Genomic DNA, 20,042 nt, shown 5'->3' on the forward strand with positions numbered 1-20,042 from the left:
GTGGTGCTCATGTGTTAATGAGGTATTAACACTCTGCGACCCCTTTACAAAATGTAAAGTCCTCCCTGATGGAATTGGCTGGTGGAAGATTGGCTGTGCCCCTGGTCACCTTTAAAGAGCCAGTTTTCAAAACTCTGCAGTCAGTCCAGACGAGAACAGGAAGCAGATTTGTTGAGGGTGCCTCCCTGCCTCTATCAGCCATGACAGGAGAGTTACTTGTGCATTTGGAGAAGCCACATCCAAAAGGGATCAGAAACCCACCATGGAGACACAAAGAAGAATAGCACTCAAAGTCCGAAACAGTTTCAGAGAACAAGAGCTCTGGAAGCAAGGAAGGGAGTTAACTATAAACTCAAAAGACACTAGACTCACCAATTGAGAGTTGAGCTATGGAGAAGTACGGAGCCCAAGATCCCAGCTAAGCAGCAGAATCAACCACGGAGAAAAAGGACACCGAGGCCCTACAATGCCAGAGACATGAATTGCTTTGGCCATGCATTCCCTACATGTGTGTCTCACTTCATTATACTCTTCAGATTTATTGATCCTGTGTACATTTTTGTGATAGCATTCCTTATATTTATGCAGATAATCTTATTAGGTAATCCTACTAAATTCCCTTAATGTAAAGGCTAACTGTGTCTACTGGATGACTACTAAGGGGAACCTCTCTAGTGGTGACTCACGGGATATAGTTTTAGAAGTTTGGAACTTCTGACTATATCTTTGAATCCTCTGTACCATTCATCTCCTTAGGAGCCAAACTTACAACTCATAAGAATTAAGTTGAGGAGGTATTCCAGGTACAGTGTTATGTCAATCAAATGCAATTTAAAGTTTTCAAAATAAAAAGAAACTCACTGGACAGTATTATGAAAGCCACTGACTTTACAGCAAAAAAAAAAAAAGCATAGTATTACAGGGAGGGTATAACTTGATGGCCTGTCTCCAAGGATATGAAGCCAAAATAAACATATAGCCAGAGAGAGGTCCTAGTGAGAAAGATGATTTTTCAGGACACATACTCATATCATACCCAAATTTACTCTAGTATAGATTCCACTGTGCAGGTGCAAGCCAGATAATGGTGTGATTTCAGTTCCTGGATCCTGATTCTATCACTGGAACACACGTACAAGTGCCTCTTCTAATTCATCCCAGACTCATTATGTGACCTGAAACAATTTTCTCAGTCATTTCCTTGACCTAACAGACTCTGACTCACCTCCAAGAGACGTAGACCAGATAAATAATTGCCTTGAAAACACCATGAAAGATGACTAATCATCCTAAAAATCCATAATGTTTGGAGTTTACAGCATTTCTATTTTGTGCTGGAGAAGTTGCCAAAAGAATTTTCATGTCACATTACTAAAAGAATGAATCTACATCTCACTTATGAGAGGAAATCAATTAATGATGGAGCAGATCATTGGAAATAAAAGCCCAAGGCCCCTGTGAACAGAAGAAACGCATTCATTCATTCATTCATTCAATCAACAAACATTGAGTACTTATATAGTGTAAAGAACACCTTGCTAATCACTGGAAGGAGATTAAAAAGTTTAAATAAAATGCAGTTTCTGCCTTCTTGGAATTTAAAGTTTAGTGGGGACAGACAAATACACACACAAAAAACTATAATATATGTTATGTATTAGAGAAGTATAAACAAAAGGTTGCATAATAAGGTGCAAGAAGGACGGCCATTACTTACAAGGAACATCCAGTAAGGCCATATGGAGGAGGTGACATTTGAGTTGACTTTAAAGAATGAGTAGGAATTCAACAAGGAAAGGAGGGGAGGAAATGGGAGTCCTAAGGAACAAGGTGAACAAAGGTATGAAAAGCAGGAGCGTGGTCACAGTACTGAGAGTAGTCCAGTTTGACTGGAGTTGATTGAGATCAATATGAAAGAAGTTTAAAAAAGAACAATGGCACCAGATTTTGGAGGACCTTGAATACCAGGTAAAAGAATTTGAACTTTACTCAGTAGGGGAAGGAAGGAAGGAAGGAAGGAAGGAAGGAAGGAAGGAAGGAAGGAAGGAAGGAAGGAAGGAAGGAAGGAAGGAAGGAAGGAAGGAAGGAAGGAAATTATAAAGGGAGGGAGGGAAGAAGAACAAATTCAGAAGCAAGTAGGGGCAGAACAGGATCTCAGTTCCAACCTCCAGACCAGTCTGAAGCCTGTAGAGGAACAGCCAAGGCAGGAATTCCAGACCAAATGGGAGCTTCCAATTCTGTCACTCTGAACTATCAGAATTTCCTAGCTGGCTGACAGTAGCTGAATCTAGCAGCATTCCACTGCTGCTCAGACCCAAACCCAGGTTAGGAACTTGAAGAGGTCAGAGCAGAGAGAGAGAGAGAGCAATTAGCCTCTGCCCTGGGTCAGAACAGTTTTTAGGTCTCAAGCCGGAGATCCGGGGAACAATACAACCCTCAATAACCCAAGGAATTAGCAACAGAAACAGCCTAGATGTTCTGTACAGAAGTACAGAGAATCCAGCCCTAATATCAATTCTGAAGTTAGGAAATAGGCTTGAAGAATAATCAAAAAATAATAATAATCCCAACATAATGAACTATTATAGTGACAGGAATGAATAATATACAAACCTAGAAGGAGAGAATGACTCCAAAATATCTACAAGCAAAGCCTCAAAGAAAAACACAGCTTGGGCACAAATTCAACTAGAATTCCTAGAAGAGATGAAGAAGGAGTTGAACAAAGAGTTAAAAAATATTTTCTCAGTAAAATGAGAGTGCTAAAGAAATAAATTGTAAAAGAAATAAGAGGTATAGAAGAAAGAGTTAGAAAAGGAATTAAAAGCTTGGCACAAGAGATACAGAACCTTACCCAAGCAACACATTCCTTGAAAATTAAAATGGACTACATAGAAATCAATGACTCCATGAAACAACCAAATACATTTTTTAAAAAACTAAGTCAAAAGGCTGAGATGACAGAAAAATGCAAGGTATCTCATAGCAAAAACAACTATTCTAGAAAACAGATCAAGTAGAAAAATGTAAGAATCTGAATGCCATCACCAAAGCAAAAGCCTAGACATCATATTTCAAGATATCTTAAAAGAAAACTATTCAGATCTCTTAGAACAAAATGGAAATAGAAGGAATCCACTACTGAAAGAAACTTCAAAATGAAAAGTCTCTGGAACATTATAGACAAAATTCAGAACTTCAGGTCTATGAAAAAAAGAATGAAAGTGACCAGAAGGAAGCCAGTCAGGATCACACATGATTTAGCATCATCACTATAAAGAAGTAGAGAACTTGGAATAACATATTCCAGGAGGCAAAGAATATAGGCTTAAAGCCAAAAATCATTTACTAGCAAACCTAAGTAAACCCCCAACAAAGGGGAAAAGTGCTTTTTAATGAAATAGAGGGCTCCCAAGTATTTGTGATGAAAAGATCAGAGTTGTATTAGGAATTTTGAGTTCAAACACAACAGTTAAGAGGCATAAAAAGGTAAACACAAACAAACAATGAAAAAGGACTAAGAATTATAAATTGCTTATGTATGGAGAGATCATACATGTGTCCCTTGGGAACCCTATCATTGCCAGGGCTCATAAAGGGAGTCTTATTAGACTTAAGGTTTAAGAGTAGTCCTATTATGTTTTCATGATCTTAAAAAGAAGAATGGAAAGGGGTAGAGGGTTTATCTCATATAATCAGAGTGATTATACTTAGACACCTATAAGAGGTGTATATGTATCTCCTGATAGAGAGCTGAAGGACTCTGATCTCAGAATGGGATTTTATATGCATATTTGTGTGTGTATATATATACATATATACGTACATCTATACATACAGACATATGCACATACATACAGGCATATATATACACAAATACATCATACATACATGTGTATGTATGTGAGTGGGTGTGTAAGTGGATATGTGTGTGTATATGATTTGGACATGGCCAATGCAGGCATTTGTTTTGCTTGACTATACATGTTTGTGACAAGGGTTTTGTTTTTCCCTCATTTCAATGCAGGGGAGGGTGTTGAGGTAAAGAAAGAAGATTTTTGCTGATTGAAGATACAGCATATATAACTGCAAAAGAAGATAGGATTGGTGACATTGGAAACAGTGGTTTTGATGGAGTGATGGGGAAAGAAGCAAGATGTCAAGTGGTTGAGTGAATGAGTGGTGAGGAAGTAGATGCAATAAATTTGGGTGTTGGGGCAACTAGGTGGCACAGTGGATAGAGCACCGACCCTGAAGTTAGGAGGACCTGAATTCAAATCCGGCCTCAGACCAAACACTTGACACTTACTAGCTGGGTGACCCTGGGCAAGTCACTTAACCCCAATTGCCTAAAAGCAAAATAAATAAATAAATAAATTTGGGTGTTTCTTTTGAGAAATTTAACAGTTAAGGGAAAGAAAGAAAAAAGATGATAGCTTAAGAGAACAACTGGGTCAAGGGAAGGGGTTTGGAGTATGTTATTGTTGTTGTTATTTGGAACTTTCATGTTTTAGGGGGGTTTTTTAAGGATAAAGGGAGACCTGAGCAGATTTATAGGCAACTGGAAAGCACCCAGTAGAGGGGGATGGCTTGAAGGTAGGGAAAAGAAGAGAAATTATCGAGACAGCAAAGTCCTGGAGGAGTCAAGAGCATACAGGACCAAGAGCACAATTAACCTTTAAGTTAAAGTAAGTAAGGTAAGGAAAGCCACCTAACCATCAAATGAGGAATGAATGGGTAAGGACATGATGAGGTTTTAAGGCATAGAAAAGAAAAGGAGCTGATGAATGATGAAATCAAATGTCCTATTAAAATAACAAATGAAATCACCTTCTAAGAGAAATTTAGGGTCAGGGTAAAGCTGATGATTTGAAAAGAAAGATTTAAAATAGTGATTGAGGGCAGTGAAAGTTAGAATCAATTGGAGATACAGCAAAAGGGGCCCTGATGAGACCAAATAGCATGAATTGTTAGTGAACTAAGGTAACATGGCTTTATGATTTTCCTCCAGCAGCACTCTGAAATTCAGGATCAGAAGCCAAGAATGTAAGCAGCATGACTCAGGTTTGAAGATTAGCAAGACAGGAACGACAGAAGAATAAGGAAGCAAGGAATTCGATGGTAAAATATAGTGCAATGGCTATCTATGGATTTAAGACTCTGAAAGAAGGAAATCGATGAAATGTAATACAATGGTAAGGAAAGAAAGACTAGAGGTTGAAATGAGAGTAAAGAACAACTTTGAGAAGGGAAATGAAATAAGAGAGTAAAGTAAGGTAACTTGGGAAATAAGAGCACTGGATTTGGAATCAGGAAGATCTTAGGTCAAATCTGACCTGAGGAAATTATGTTGTTGTCGTTGTCCACTCATGTCTGACTCATGACCCCATTTGGGGTTTTCTTGGGAAAGATACTGGAGTGGTTTGCCATTTCCTTCTCCAGCTCATTTGACAGATGAGGAAACTGAGGCAAACAGGTTTAAGTGACTTGGCCAGAGTCACACAACTAGTAAGTGTCTGAGGCCAGGTTTGAACTCACAAAGATGAGTCTTGCTGACTCCAGGCCCTGTTTTCTATGTGAGCCATGTGACTACCTCAGAAACTTACTAACTCTGTTAGCCTTAGTTTCCCCATCTGGAAAACAAAGATAATAACAGCATTTACTTTAGAGAGTTGTTGTCAGAATCAAACCATTCTCACCTGTACAAAGCACATGTGAAATGCTTGACAAACTTAAAAGTGCTAACTTTAAGGTCTGCAGAGATAGGTAGATAGAATTTCATTTGATACTCACAACAACCCCATGAGATAAGGGATATTATTTTCCTCAGTTTACAGATGAAGAAACTTTAAGAGTTGAGTGATTTGCTGAGTTACAAAGCTGGTGCAGTGGATAGAGCACCAGACCTGACCTCAGACACTTACTAGTTGTGTGACCCTGGCCAAGTCACTTAACCACATTTGCTTTAGTTTCTTCATCTGTAAAAGGAGCTAGAGAAGGAAATAGAAAACCACTCCAGCATTTTTGCCAAGAAAACCCCACATAGAGTCATGAAGAGGGGGACATGACTAAAAACAACTGAACAACAACAAAACTTGTGAGGGTTTGAAATAGGATTTGAAACCTGGGCTTCCCTACTCCAAGTCTATCCCTCAATCCACTAGGACACCTAATTAGAAGCACTAAGAAGATTTTCATCAGAGAACGGATTTGAGGAGTTCAGAATCTCAAAGGAAGGTCAATTTCAGGTGACAATCAGGTCTAAAGTATGAGCAGCATTTAGGCAGTCGAGGCTGAGCATCAGAGGAGTCACTGACATGAATACTATAATTGATTATTATCAAAAGTATTAGGATGAAGAAAAAGAACTGAGTCACAAGCTGAAGTCATTGAGGAAGATGATACAGTAAGCAGGAAATCAGGAAATGACAGCAACAAGGAGACAGAACAGTTGACATGATGAGATTTATCAATGTCAAAGGAGGAAAAATTCAGATGGAGCCCACTAGGTGTTGCTAGGGAGCAAAGTCGAGCAATCATTCTTTTTCTCCCCTCTCCTAACAGGTAAAAAAAAAAAAAAAGAAGAAGAAGAAGAAAAAGTAAAGAGATGAATTCCATAGTAATTTTTTTCCTCCCACTGGATGACCCAAAGGGTCCTGACCTTCCCTTCCCTCTGGTTACTGCCTTTGCTCCCCCCTCCCTGGAACATAGAGTTTTGAGGCCCCCTTTGCTTGGTAGCAGACCTAGCTGCAGTAATGACCTTATTTTCTAGGCGAGCAATAAAACATTTCTATGATCCACATGGATTTCCTTCTCTGATACTTATAGAAGAGAATTTTAAAATTATTTTTAAAATACAGGTAAAAATGACCTATATAGCGCTTGAGCCCCCAGATCAGAACTGAGGTATGATTACTAGGAAAGAGAGTTTTTTGACAAGTTTGGGGGATTTAGGATTACTGGCTTCTTCCATTTTCCCCTTTCCCAGACATGCAATAATTTTACAGGCATGCAAAGGATCAGGAAAAGAGAAATAAATTAAAAAGCAAGAAAATAGTAGAGAAATGCCTATTAGTGAACAGACATAAGGGAAGGTAATATGGGGGAAATCTGTATCATCTCAGCTTTGTCTTATTTCTCTATCACAGACTATGTCCCTCTTTTAAAACCCCAAGCATAGTCCAAGTCCGTGGCTCAAAGACTGTAGCAGCCTCTGCTGGGGAATTTCTCAACCTTGAGTTTCTAGAACCTTTTTGGAGAACAATTCCTCCCACTTAGGTCTGATTGACTGGAGGTCAATAAATCAAGAGGCAGGGCTAGGAGACAAACCGTTTAACTGGTGACAGATAAAGTAGAGTTTCCGGGTAGCTAGCATCTCCACAAACCGGAGGGGGAGACACATATATAGATAGGGTTTTACACAGCCTTAGGACAGGCAGAAAAAGAAGCCTCCGGGGTGAGGCTGTTGAGCCATTTTCCTATTTGAGAGTTATATAGTAAGGGCAGCTAGGTGGCGCCATAGTGCACAGAGTGCATAGAGCGGAAGACTCTCGTCATCCTGGCCTCAGGCCCTTGCTTGCTTTGTGACTCTGGGCACTTAACCCTGTTTACCTCAGTTTCTTCATCTGTAAAATGAGCTGGAGAAGGAAATGACACACCACTTGCCAAGAAAATCCCAAATGAGTTCATGAAGAGCCTGACACGACTGAACAGCAACCTTTGAGTTAGATTCAGAATAGAATACAGACTAAGTCTATTTACCCTATCTTGCAGGCTACATTTCTTCTTTCAGGGTTACTGTTTCTGTAGACAACTTTACCCCTAAATCACACAGGCTTTGATCTTTTCCTCCACACCTCAGTCTCACCTGGCTGAGAGAAAACAACAAAACTCAGAGTGCCCCAAGACAATGTAATTCAACCCCCTCTTTTTACAGATGAGGAAACTGAGACCCAAGCAGGTTAAGTGACTTGACCAAGGTCACACAGGTAGTAAAGATCAGAGGTGAATCCAAAGCCAGATCCCTTGACTCACCAGGCAGTGCGCCCTTTCCTCTATACTACAGCTGTTGCGTAAGCAAGGATCTGCAAGGGAGAATGAGGAGCAAATGTGTAGTTCAGAGAACACCGGATTTGGAGTTATAGCCTTGGGCAAATCACTTCATTTCTCAGATATGTTTTCTCATACATGAAAGGCGGGAGACAAGTCAAAAAGCATGTATGAAGTGCTTACTGTGTGCCAGACTAAGGTAGCTAGATGATGAAGCGGATACAGCACTGGGCCTGGAGTCAGGAAGACCTGAGTTCAAATCCAACCTCAGACACTTAATAACCATGTGACCCTGGGCAAATCACTTACCTCAGTTTGGCTTAATCCACTGGAGAAGGAAATGGCAACCCATTCCAGTATCTTTGCCAAGAAAACAGCATAGATAGTGTCGGTGTGCTATGGTCCATGGGCCACAAAGAATCAGACATGACTGAACAACAAGAAAAACACGTGCTAGACACTTTGTCAAATGCTGGAGATATCAAAAAGGGCAACAAGTAGTTCTTACCCTCAATGAGCTTACAATCTAATGGGAAAGAGGCAACATGCAAACATCTACGTATAAACAAGATGGGAGTAAATAGAAGTAATCTCAGAGGGACGGCACTAGCCTTCGTGGGGACTGGGAAAGGCTTCTTTCAGAAGGTTGGATTTCAGCTGCTACTTGAAGTAAGTAAGGGAGGCCAAAATGTAGCCATGAGAAGGGAGAGAATTACAGTCATGAGGTTATAGCTTGTGAAAATGGAGAGCTGGGAAATGGAAAGTCTTGTGTGAGAACCAGCAAGGAGGACAGAGTCACTGCCTCCTAGAATATGTGGAGAAGAGTAAGGCATGAGAATGCAAAAGTAGGAAAGGGCCAGGGCCTGGCTGCCAGGTTATAGAAGGCTTTATAAGCCAGAGAACTTTATACTTTATATTGGAGGTAACAGAAACCTATGGGAGTTTATTGAAAAGAGGGTGATGTGGTCATACGTGCACTTTAGGAAGATCACTTTGACAGCTGATTAGAGGCTGGACTGGAGTAGGAAGAGACTTGAGGCAGGCCGACCTATCAGCAGGCTATTGCAATAGTCCAGGGTCAAGGCCATGGGGAACTGGACCAGGTGGTTGTCAAGGAGAGAATGGGGCACATATGAGAGATATTGCAAAGGTAGATCCCAAAAAATACTCTCCAGCTCTAAATGTTATAGCTATGCAAACTCCCTCCCCCACCCACTATGGAAAAAAGGATGATTCATCACCAATCCTCTGGAAGTAAGATTGAATGTTACATCTTACCAGAAATCCAAGATCATTTTCTGTTGTGCTCATTGTATATATCATTCTCCTGTTTTTGCCTTCTTTGTTTCAAATTACCTCAGATGAGTCTTCCTATTTTTTTCTGAATTTCTCATATTCATTATTTTTTTTGGCAAGGCAATTGGGGTTAAGTGACTTGCCCAGGGTCACACAGCTAGTAAATGTCAAGTATCTGGTCTGAGACTGGATTTGAACTCCGGTCCTCCTGACTTCAAGGCCTGTGCTCTATCCACTGCGCCAATATTATTCCCTTAGATTCTTAGACTGCAGGTTGTTCTGCCATCCACCAATTTCTGGGCACTTACTTTATTCCTAGTTTTTTGCTGCCATAAAATTGCTATTATAAAGGATGACTCTGGAAGAGGGAAGGGTTATATTGAGAAGTGTAAACATTATATAAAAGCAAAAGGCATGTTATGTGTTGTTACTATGAATATTTTGGTAAATATGGAAGCTTTCTGTCTTTGACCTACAAGCCATTACTCTTACACATTTCTTTTAGCCACTGACTACCCCCCAATCCTTTTACCAGAGTTCCTAGGAAAGAATTGATTTGCCTTCTTTCTTTCTACCTTTCCATGCCTACCCTCTTGTGGTCACACTTTGAAAAGGAAATAACACAAAAGCAGGCAATAGAGACAAAGAAGCGGGAAAACCAAGGGGCTTGGAAAATTTGTATGCTGAAGAAATTAGACCTTTCAAAAGGTAAAGATCTATTTTCTTTGGAGTATTACCACAAGCTAGGCTTTAAGGGATTTGTGTATGGTTTTGTTTTGTTTTGTTTTTTTAACCTGGAAAAGTCTTGTTAAAGTGAAACTTTTGTAGAAACATGACAACATCAAAGAAAAAATGATATTTTTGACCAGTATTATATCTTCCTATGTCTAAAAATCTCCATGATAGGAAGTTTTATTTGAAAAGAGGAACACCCTCCCCTCAAGGTGGCATGCACATTTTTTTTCTTAGATATTTATAAAATTCTTCCTGTGATGGTCATTGCCTGATCATCTCTCCTTGAGACAGTATGGTCTTGATGTCAGTAGACCTAGGCTTGAGTTACAGCTCCAAAACTTACTAGCTGTATGGTCCTAAACAAATCACAATAGTTCTCTGAGGCTCAGCTTCTTCATCTGTAAAATGCAGATAACACACACACACACACACACACACACACACACACACACACTCCACAAAACATAAACCTTAAAGTCCTACATGATCTATTTTTAAAATAGAAATACAACTAGGACCAGCCTTCTACAATAGGATTCCATGCTGAGGAATTTGTCTCATCCCTAGAGAACTTTCCCTTTCCTGGGCCAATTGGAATCAACACAAGAGCTCTTTGCCCCAGCTACCTACCCTTATTCTAAACTCTCAGTTCACACTCCCTAATCTGTCAATCTACTTTACTTTCTCTGCCGCCTCCCCTTCTCACAGCGATCAATACTTGGTCCCTGCAGGGATTCACTCCAAGCTTTCAATCCACTCCCTGTATAAGTTAATGATAAAAGCTTGGTTTCAGAAAACACAATGTTCTCAGAGCAACCGTCCATCAAAGGAGCTAATTTAATCATGAGACACCAGGCATTAAGGAAGGGTTACCAACAATACATTAATGCTTTCTCATGAGATCAATTTTAGAGCCAGCCCAAAGAAGAAGGAAGGTGAGGAGGTAGTTGGGAGGGCAGAGAGCATTAGAACCTCTCTAATTGAACACAACTGTTGTATATTGCCTTGAGCAATGTGGGGGATCAGGGAAGGGAGGAGATGTCGTATCAAGCTGAAGGAGAGAGAGGATGGGAGCCAGAAGGGATCAATAAAGCAGCAGGCAGAGACATTTCTAGAAAAGAGTATAGTCAGCTCCTTCAGCTACCCTCAGCTTTCCGATAGCAATGATGGAGTCTGACACTTTGCCAGCCTGTCCCACAACACAGAGGGAAAAGCTGACTTTACGCTAGTGTTTGAACACAGAGTCTCAAAGCAGTAAAGAAGCCTGCTTTTCAAAACTGATGCACAGTGGGTACTGCTGGCATAAAAAATAGGCTTCATAAGCAGCCTTCTCCCCAGCTTGCCTTAACCAGGTAGTTGAAGCCTCTTTGCAATCAATACATGTGGATTTCTTTTTAGTGATTACGGAGGAGAGGATGGAATAATATTTTACAACTTCCTCAGGGGAAAGAGTCCACAAAACAAAAGCAACTGCTATGTGTTTCCTGTACCTCAAAAACTGAATTATAAAAGGAGAAAAAGAAAATGAGCCATGGAGTGGTGATGTTTGGGCTATTCCAGAATTAAGAAGCTTTTTTCAGAAAACTTGTCTGGCATGTTATGATCATTAATGGGGCCCCGTACCTATACTCCATGTTTAAGACACCTATAGAATTACAGGATGTTGGATTATTGGAGCAGGAAAAGACTCAGGAAATCATCTGGTCTTGTCTGACATTTTACAGATGAAAAAACTGAGGGACCAGAGTAGTTAAGATTTATTATTATCAATGATTAAAAAAAAATAAGTATTATTAGCATTTATATAATGCATTAAGGTTTGCAAAGCACTTTATATATACATATATACACTTATATACACATACACACACACATACATATATAAAGTCTCATTTGATCCTCACAACAATCCTGGGAGGCGATGCTATTTTCTCCCTTTTTTAGATGAAGAAACTGAGACAGACATCATTTAAATGACTTTCCCAGGGTCACATAGTTAAGAAAATGTCTGAGGCAGGATTTGAATTCAGATCTTCCTGACTCCAAGTCCAGCACTCTATCCATTATGCCACCTAGGTATTTCTGTTATTAATATTAACTAATATTAATAATAGGATAATAGATGTTACAATAACAATAGCTAATATTTATATAGTGATTTAAAGTTTACAAAGCATTTACCATGTTATCTCATTTTACTCACACAATCCTCATTTTACAAATGAGGAAACTGAGGCACAAAGAGATTGAGGGATTTGCCCAGGGTCATACAGCTAGTAAACATTTGAGGCTAGATTTGAACTGAGGTCTTTTTGATTTAAGTCTAGTGCTCTAGCCACTGCACCACCTAGCTGAATGGACCTCAGAGGCTATTTAATCCAACCCAACTCACTTTACAGTAAGAAAATGAAAGGACCATAAAGAGGCAAAGTGACTTACCCAAGATGACATGGATGGATAGTAAATATCAGAGGCGGGATTCAGACTCAAGTCCTCTGGCTCCAGGAGTCAGAATACTTTCCACCTCTATGCTGCGCCTTGCCCAAGGTTGAAGAGTTTCTTAGTAAGTCAGGGTTGAAACCTGAACCTGTTCCTAACTGCTAGTCCTGTACCCTTTCTATTGCACCACACTGTGTCAGAAAGGGTCTTAGAAATCATCTGATTTATAATGCCTTCATTTTACAGATGAGAAAACTGGGTCTGAGCTGAAGTGCCTCTTCAGAGGTCACAATTGCCTCTGACCTTCAGAGAGAGAGTTCCATTTGGAGCCGAATCAAGCTGTGCACTTGCTGCCCATGTGACTGTGGGCAGTTTCCTGAGCATCTCTGATCCTCAGGTGCTTCCTCTGTGAAACTGGGGGAGGGGGGAGGAACTAGATGACATTGAAGTTCCCTTCCAGCTCTAAATCTATGGTCCTATGAAATGTTTATTAAAAGACCATGACTTGAAAGCCATCACCGACTGGCCATTCTTTTATCTGGTAATCTATGGACATAGAAACCTGTGATCTTATTTCTAGAATACATATGTTCATTGTATCAACCCAGGTTTCCTAACTCGTAACGCATGACTCTTTCCACTGTACCACGTTTCCTCCCAACTTTGAGGAAAGCTGAAGCAACTGGCAAATTCTAGGCACCATCAACCACTGATATCTTCCATTAAATACTCTTACTTTGCTGTTTCTAACATGCCCATTTCTATAATAAATTGTATCTTTTCAGAAGTTGATAAGACCATCTTCTCATTCTCCTTTACTGATCCCATCAGCTCCTATGAGTTTAATTATTACCTCTACAGATGGATCACAGTTACATAGATATATAGAGATAGAGATAGAGATAGAGACAGAGACAGAGACAGAGACAGAGACAGAGACAGAGACAGAGATAGAGATAGAGATAGAGATAGAGATAGAGATAGAGATAGAGATAGAGATAGAGATAGAGATCCAGTCTTAATATCTACCTTAATCTTCAATTCCATATTATGAACTACCTACTGGACAATTGAAAATGGAATTTTAGAGACCTCTTAGAGACCAAAACAAAACCCATTATTTCTCCATTTCTTTTGAAGACAACGCTGTTCTCCCGGTTTCCCATGTTCATTAACCCTGACTCCTGGGGCAGGAACACAATTTACTTTACATAGACTGGGATGATTTCCTTTTAAGGAGTCTATGCTCAGGATATGGGTTTGGTCTGGAGGACTAGGTCAAGTCTAAGAACAGTTGGTGCTCCTGGGGTATTGTTGATGTTCCACTGCTCTGCAAGGCATCAAAAGTAAAGTTATGGACTTCCAGGTCATGTGAGCAACTAGCTGTGTGAGCCTGGGTAAGTAACTTAACTTCAATTTGCCTCAGTTTCCTCAACTGTAAAATGAGGATAATAATAGCATGATGATCAAATGAGAAAATACTTCTGGCATATAGTAAGTGCTTAATAAATGCTTATTCTCTTCACTCTCTCCCTTTTAAGCCCTTCACAACTTGGATCTCACCTCAGTATGCATTACTTCCCTTCCCGTACTCTATAGGCTAGCCAAACTTGCCTTCTCTGTTCTTCATAGAAGACACTCCATCTCCCATGCCTTTTCACCAGCTCTTTCTTCTCACCAGTACCTCAAAGAATCGCTCTCTTCTTTTAAGATGATGCTAAAAACACAATCTTCTCTGCAAAGCCTTTCCCCATCCTCTTCCCCCATCCCAGTGGCTTTGCTCTCTGTCTTGTGATTTATTTGGATTTGTTTTCATTCATTCTGTATATACTTGTGGTCTCTCCAGATAGAATTTAAATTCCTTGAGAACAGAGACTTTTGGGGGCAGCTAGATGGCACAGTGGATAGAGCTCTGGCCTTGGAGTCAGGCGGACCTGAGTTCAAATCCAGCCTCAGACACTTGACACTTACTAGCTGTGTGACCCTGGGCAAGCCGCTTAACCCTGATTGCCTCATCGAGAGAGAGAGAGAGAGAGAGAGAGAGAGAGAGAGAGAGAGAGAGAGAGAATAGACACTTTTACATTCACTGTGTCTTTCACATCACTCTATCTCAGGGCCTAGCACAGTGACCTTTCTGAAATATCCTTGCATGTTCTTACAGGACATTGCAGGACTTCCAACATTTACCCTCTTTCCCCTTCATTTTCAGAAAAATTGCCAGGGCACATCGAGATTTTGCAATTGTTTGTCTTAAGACTAAAAATTAAGGATACTAGTTTTTAAAGTCTATAGCAAACTCATTTCTAGATATAATGTTTCCATTCTTAGGGGTTTGTTAACTCTAATTATCATTCGTCTTTAATAGCAATACCCTGCTTCTGATGCATGTAAATATCCACTGTAGGGATATATGCGCTGAATAAGTATTCCCTCTCTCAAGAGAGTCGTGCTGTATTAAGAGCTATTTTATAAGCTCTGCTTTGCTCTATTTTTGTGATTTATTTCTGCATATCCTACTGCTCATTTTTCATATGACAATTCCCCTTTGATTTAAGATGAGCTATGTTTATTCTTCTCAGGGCAGAGAGACAGACCAAAACTAAATTTGAATTTAATATTTCTAACAGAAAAATAAAGTGACAATGACATCTATATTACCCAGAGAATCAAAAGCCCAGGGCAATTCACACTCAGCATCCCCCACTTCCCTACTTCAATATTATTTATGGACATGAAATCCAAACAGCCAGCTCTAGTTTCTTTCAAAGCCCCATTCCTGCATCATTTCATGAGCTTTTACATTAAGTTTTTCCTGATTCCCCTGGTTATTTGTGCCCCCCATCTTCATCACCCCATATTCACTTATTTTCTTTTTTTTTCTTTTTCTTTTTTTTTTTAGGCATGGGGTTAAGTGACTTGCCCAGGCTCACACAGCTAGTGTCAAGTGTTTGATCTGAGGCCGGATTTGAACTCAAGTCCTCTTGACTTCAGGGCCAGGGCTCTATACACTGAACCACCTTGCTGCCCCCGTATTCAACTATTTTCAGAATAAATATTTTATTAGGTACCTGCTTTGTACCAAGAACTGTGTTTAGTGTCTCAGTTATATTACCAAGTACTTCACATCCGCTTTTAGCAAAAACTGCTAGCTCTACTATTTTTTCAATCCAATTCCATCAGCCAATGTTTAGGATACACCTTGTAATAAATGCCAGGGATTACACTAGATTCTAGAGAAACAAAGACAAAAAAACCAAAGTGATCCCTTCCCTCAAAGAATGTGCATTCTACTGGAGGGAAATGGGAAGGCGGGGCAGGCCTGGAGTGTGCCTCACACACAGAAGGAAATATGTTCAAAGCATATGTAAAGTAAGTTTTCAAAGTACAATTTCAGGAAAGGAAGGGAGAAATAACAATTGGATGGGATAGGAGGCCCCTTGGACTGTGCTCTGAAGGAAGTTTAGTGTGTACCAGACGTGGGGGCAGCTTATATGAAGGCATAAAGACAGGAGATTGAATGCCATGTAAGGACAATAGGTCTCAGCACAATGTGAGAGTGTAAAAATAAGGCTGGAAAAGGAGGGGAACCACACCATGGAGGATTTTAAATGGAAGAATGAGGATTTCATCATTATAATAAATTATGTTATTATAAAACAAGATACTGTTTTATTTTTGTACTTTCTCCCTCCCTTTACCCCAGAATGGAAATGGTCATATCAAAAGTTCAAGACCTCAGCCAGCTAGCCCAATTCCTTAAAATCTATTAACAATTTCAATGGTGAATCTGTGACTGACAATCAATTAGATCCTTAATTTTATGCTGTGCAGTATTAATCAGTTCCATGTGATTCCATAAGGGGTAATGATTATTAGCAATTATTAGTGATATACTCATCTAGTAATACACATTTAGTCAGTCGTCTAACAATAAGTTCAAGATAAACATGTACTAATACACATTTTACATAAATCATATAGGAACAATTAGATAAGATAGGTTCTTATAATAGGCCTTTATAGTGGGCATCAAACTTTAATCCAAAGTTCACCACTTGCTTACCAATTATGAAGCTCACTTGTGCAACCACAAAAATGCTGACAAAAAAGACATTTCCATCTTGTTCTGCCCAAATTCCACGGCCAAGCCTAGAGGGGATAGGAAACTTTGGCATAATATGGAAAGTCCCTCAATTTGTTTTTGTACCTCCAAACCACTCTGTCTTGCTCAACACGAGCAGGTGACCATCTTATGACCACTTAGTCACTGAAGATAACCCTTGCCTTGTCCATCTTATGACCACCCATGCTGGTGCATCATTACTGGCTTTCCTGGAGAGTCAAAATCAGGGTCCACAAACCAATAAGATTTTGTAATTTACCATGCCTCTTCTGTATGTTTGGGAATCAAATCCTATAAAAGTAAGGCTCTCAGGAAAGGAGGGATCTCAGATCATGAGGAAGATTGAGATCCACTTCATTAGAGGGAGCCACGGACCCTTTAATAAAGTGCTATTGGCTTGGAGCTCTGCCTCAGTTATTCTTCTTGCAGATTGGACAATTTTGGACCTCACAAATTCTGAAAGGAAGATTCAGAACCAAGATGTACCAAGCACAGAATGCTTAAAGATTGCTTTGGGGGAGCCAAAGAAGAGGTTCTGGAGGTTTATAGCAGATTACTTGTTGATGAACAATAGTTAAGACAAATGCTAAAGGTTTAAAAGATTTAAAGATTTAAAAGAATTGCCTTAGAATGGGTAACAACTGGGTAACAACTGAGCAGACTGTGGTATAAGAATAAAACATAATATTTTTGCACTGTAAGGAATGATGGTTATGAGGAATTGAAAGAAACCTGGGAAGACTAGCTGAACTGCTACAAAGTGAAATATGCAGAACCAGGAAAAAAAATACAGGCAGGCAATCAACAAACATTTATTAAGCAATTACTTTGTGACAGACACTGTACTAAAAGATAGGAATACAAAGAAAAAAGCAAATACAATCCTTATCCTGGAGGAGTTCATAGCAAATAGAAAAGATGAAATGTAAATAAAAAGATACATACAGAATACATGGGAGATAACCTTGGAGGGTAAGGCTTTAGCAGTTAGGAGGGGCAGGGGAAGGCTTCCTGTAGAAGTTGGTGTTTGAGTTGAGGCTTGAAGGAATGCCTGTTCTAAGAAGTGGAGGTAAAGTGGGAGAGCATTCCAGGCATAGGGGACAGCCATTGTAAAAGCATAAAGAAAGGAAACGGAGTATGGACCACCAATATGCCAGAACATCAGGACTGTACAGCATAGTGAGGGGCCCAGTATGAGGTAGAAAAGACAGGATTTGGCAACTAATTAGATATGTGGGTCAAATGAGAGTGAGAAGTTAAGGATGATCCTGATGCTGTGAACCTGTATGGCAAGGAAGATTGGCAATACCTTTGACAGCAAAAGGAAAGTTTAGAAGACGGGAGAAGATAATGAGTTCTGTTATGGACGTATTGCCTATGGGACATTGATTTCAAAATGCCTAATAGCAATTGGTGATAAGGGACTGGGACTCAAGAGACAGACTAAGGCTGAATATAGGTTTAGGAATTATGTGCATAGAAATAATAATTGAACCCACAGGAGATGATGAGATCATCAAGTGAGGTATTATATAGGGGGGACAGCCACAGTTAGTGGACTCCATGTGAATGAATCTCCATCAAAGGAGACTGAGAAGGAGTGGTCAGAGAGATAGGAGGAGAACCAATAGAGCAAGCTGTCATACAAAGAGGTAGAAAAGGGTGTCCAAGAGGAAAAAGGTGTTCAACACTGTCAAATGTGGATGAGGATAGAGAAAAGGCTATTATATTTGGCAATCAAAAGATAATTGGTAACTTTGGAGAGAGAAGTTTCTGTTGAAGGATGAGCTCAAAATCTGGATTAAAGAAGCTCTAGAAGAAAGTAAGAGGAGATAAAGTGGAGGGACTGCGTGTAGACAGCTTTTTCAAGGAGTTTCACTGAGCAGGGAAGGAGAGGTACAGGACAATAGCTAGCAAGGGTGGTAGGATCAAGTAAAAGTGCCTTGTTTTGTTTTTTAAAGATGAGGGAGACATAGGCATGTTTGTAGACAACCGGGAAGAAGCCAACAGATGAAGATTGAAGACTAAGGAGAAAGTGGGGTGATGACAATGAGGAATAATAGTGTAAATGAAATAACACGAAAACAAAACAGCAAAAGAAATTATCCTCCAAGTAATTCATATCGTAGAATAATAGTAGTAGCAATAAATACCATTTGTGTGGCTCTTTAAGGTTTGCAAAGCACTTTACATGTGTTATTTCATTTGATCCTTGTAACACCCCTACCTGTAGTGGTAGAAGTATCCAGGGTCCTTTTGCCGTTTTCCTTGTTGTTCAGTAGTTTCAGTCACATCTGACTCTTTGTGACCCCACTTTGGGGGTTTTCTTGGCAAAGATGCTAAAGATTTCCTTCTCCAGCTCATTTTACAGATGAGGAAACTGAGGCAAATAGGGCAAAGTGACTTGCCCAGGGTCACACAGCTAGTAAGTGTCTGAGGCCAGATTTGAGCTCAAGTCTTCTGAAGGCCTGGCACTCTACCCACTGTGCCACCTAGCTACCCAATGTCCTTTTTTGAAGAGTAATTTTTAAAACCCTGGCATTGTAGCAGAACTGAATGTTTTCATCCCTCCCCTAAATGCTCCTGAGTATCCCTTCACAAGGGCACACATACTTTATAGAAGTGACATGCCAACACACAGTCTCACTCCTCTCCACGGATCCCTACCCTCTTTGCAGATCTCAGTAAAGTGAAGTCACCTCACCTACCGGTTATGTATACAAATCCTCATGTTTGGTATTTTCAGCCCTGAATTCCACATTCCAGTCAACCTAGCTTACCTGCCAAAATGACATTGTGTCTCCCAACTCCATGGCTTTGCACAGACGTGTGCACAGTCTTCTCAGCTCTGCCTCTTAGAAATCATAGCTTCCTTTAAAGCTCAGCCAGAGCATCTCTTCCTACATGAAGTTTTTCCTAAGCCTCTGAGCTGTTAGTTTCCTCCTCCCCAAAATATTATATTTAATATACAAAGAACGGATAAATAGAAGTATGTGTAGAATAATTTTGCATATATATGTGCATGTGTGTATATATATGCATGTATGTGTATAGATAAATAGATAGACAGATAGATAGATAGATAGATAGATAGATAGATAGATAGATAGATAGATATCATTTGCATTTAATGGTAGCCGGGGGGGGGGAGAAAAAGGAAATAAAAGAAATTTACATGATAACTTTATTATATATCTAAAAGGAATTGCAAGTTGTACATAATATATTTGCAGTTTCATGTGTAATCATCTTTTTTATCATACTATGTTATGGAAATGCTTGTTTTATTCCATGAATTAAAAATAAAATATGTGTGTTTATATATATACGTGTGTGTGTTTGTGTGTGTGTGTGTGTGTGTGTGTGTGTGTGTGCATATACTTATATATTTGGAATTGTT

Source organism: Phascolarctos cinereus, unplaced genomic scaffold (genome assembly GCF_003287225.1).
Source record: "Phascolarctos cinereus isolate Bilbo 61053 unplaced genomic scaffold, phaCin_HiC Scaffold_726;HRSCAF=1367, whole genome shotgun sequence".
Lineage (NCBI taxonomy): Eukaryota > Metazoa > Chordata > Mammalia > Diprotodontia > Phascolarctidae > Phascolarctos > Phascolarctos cinereus.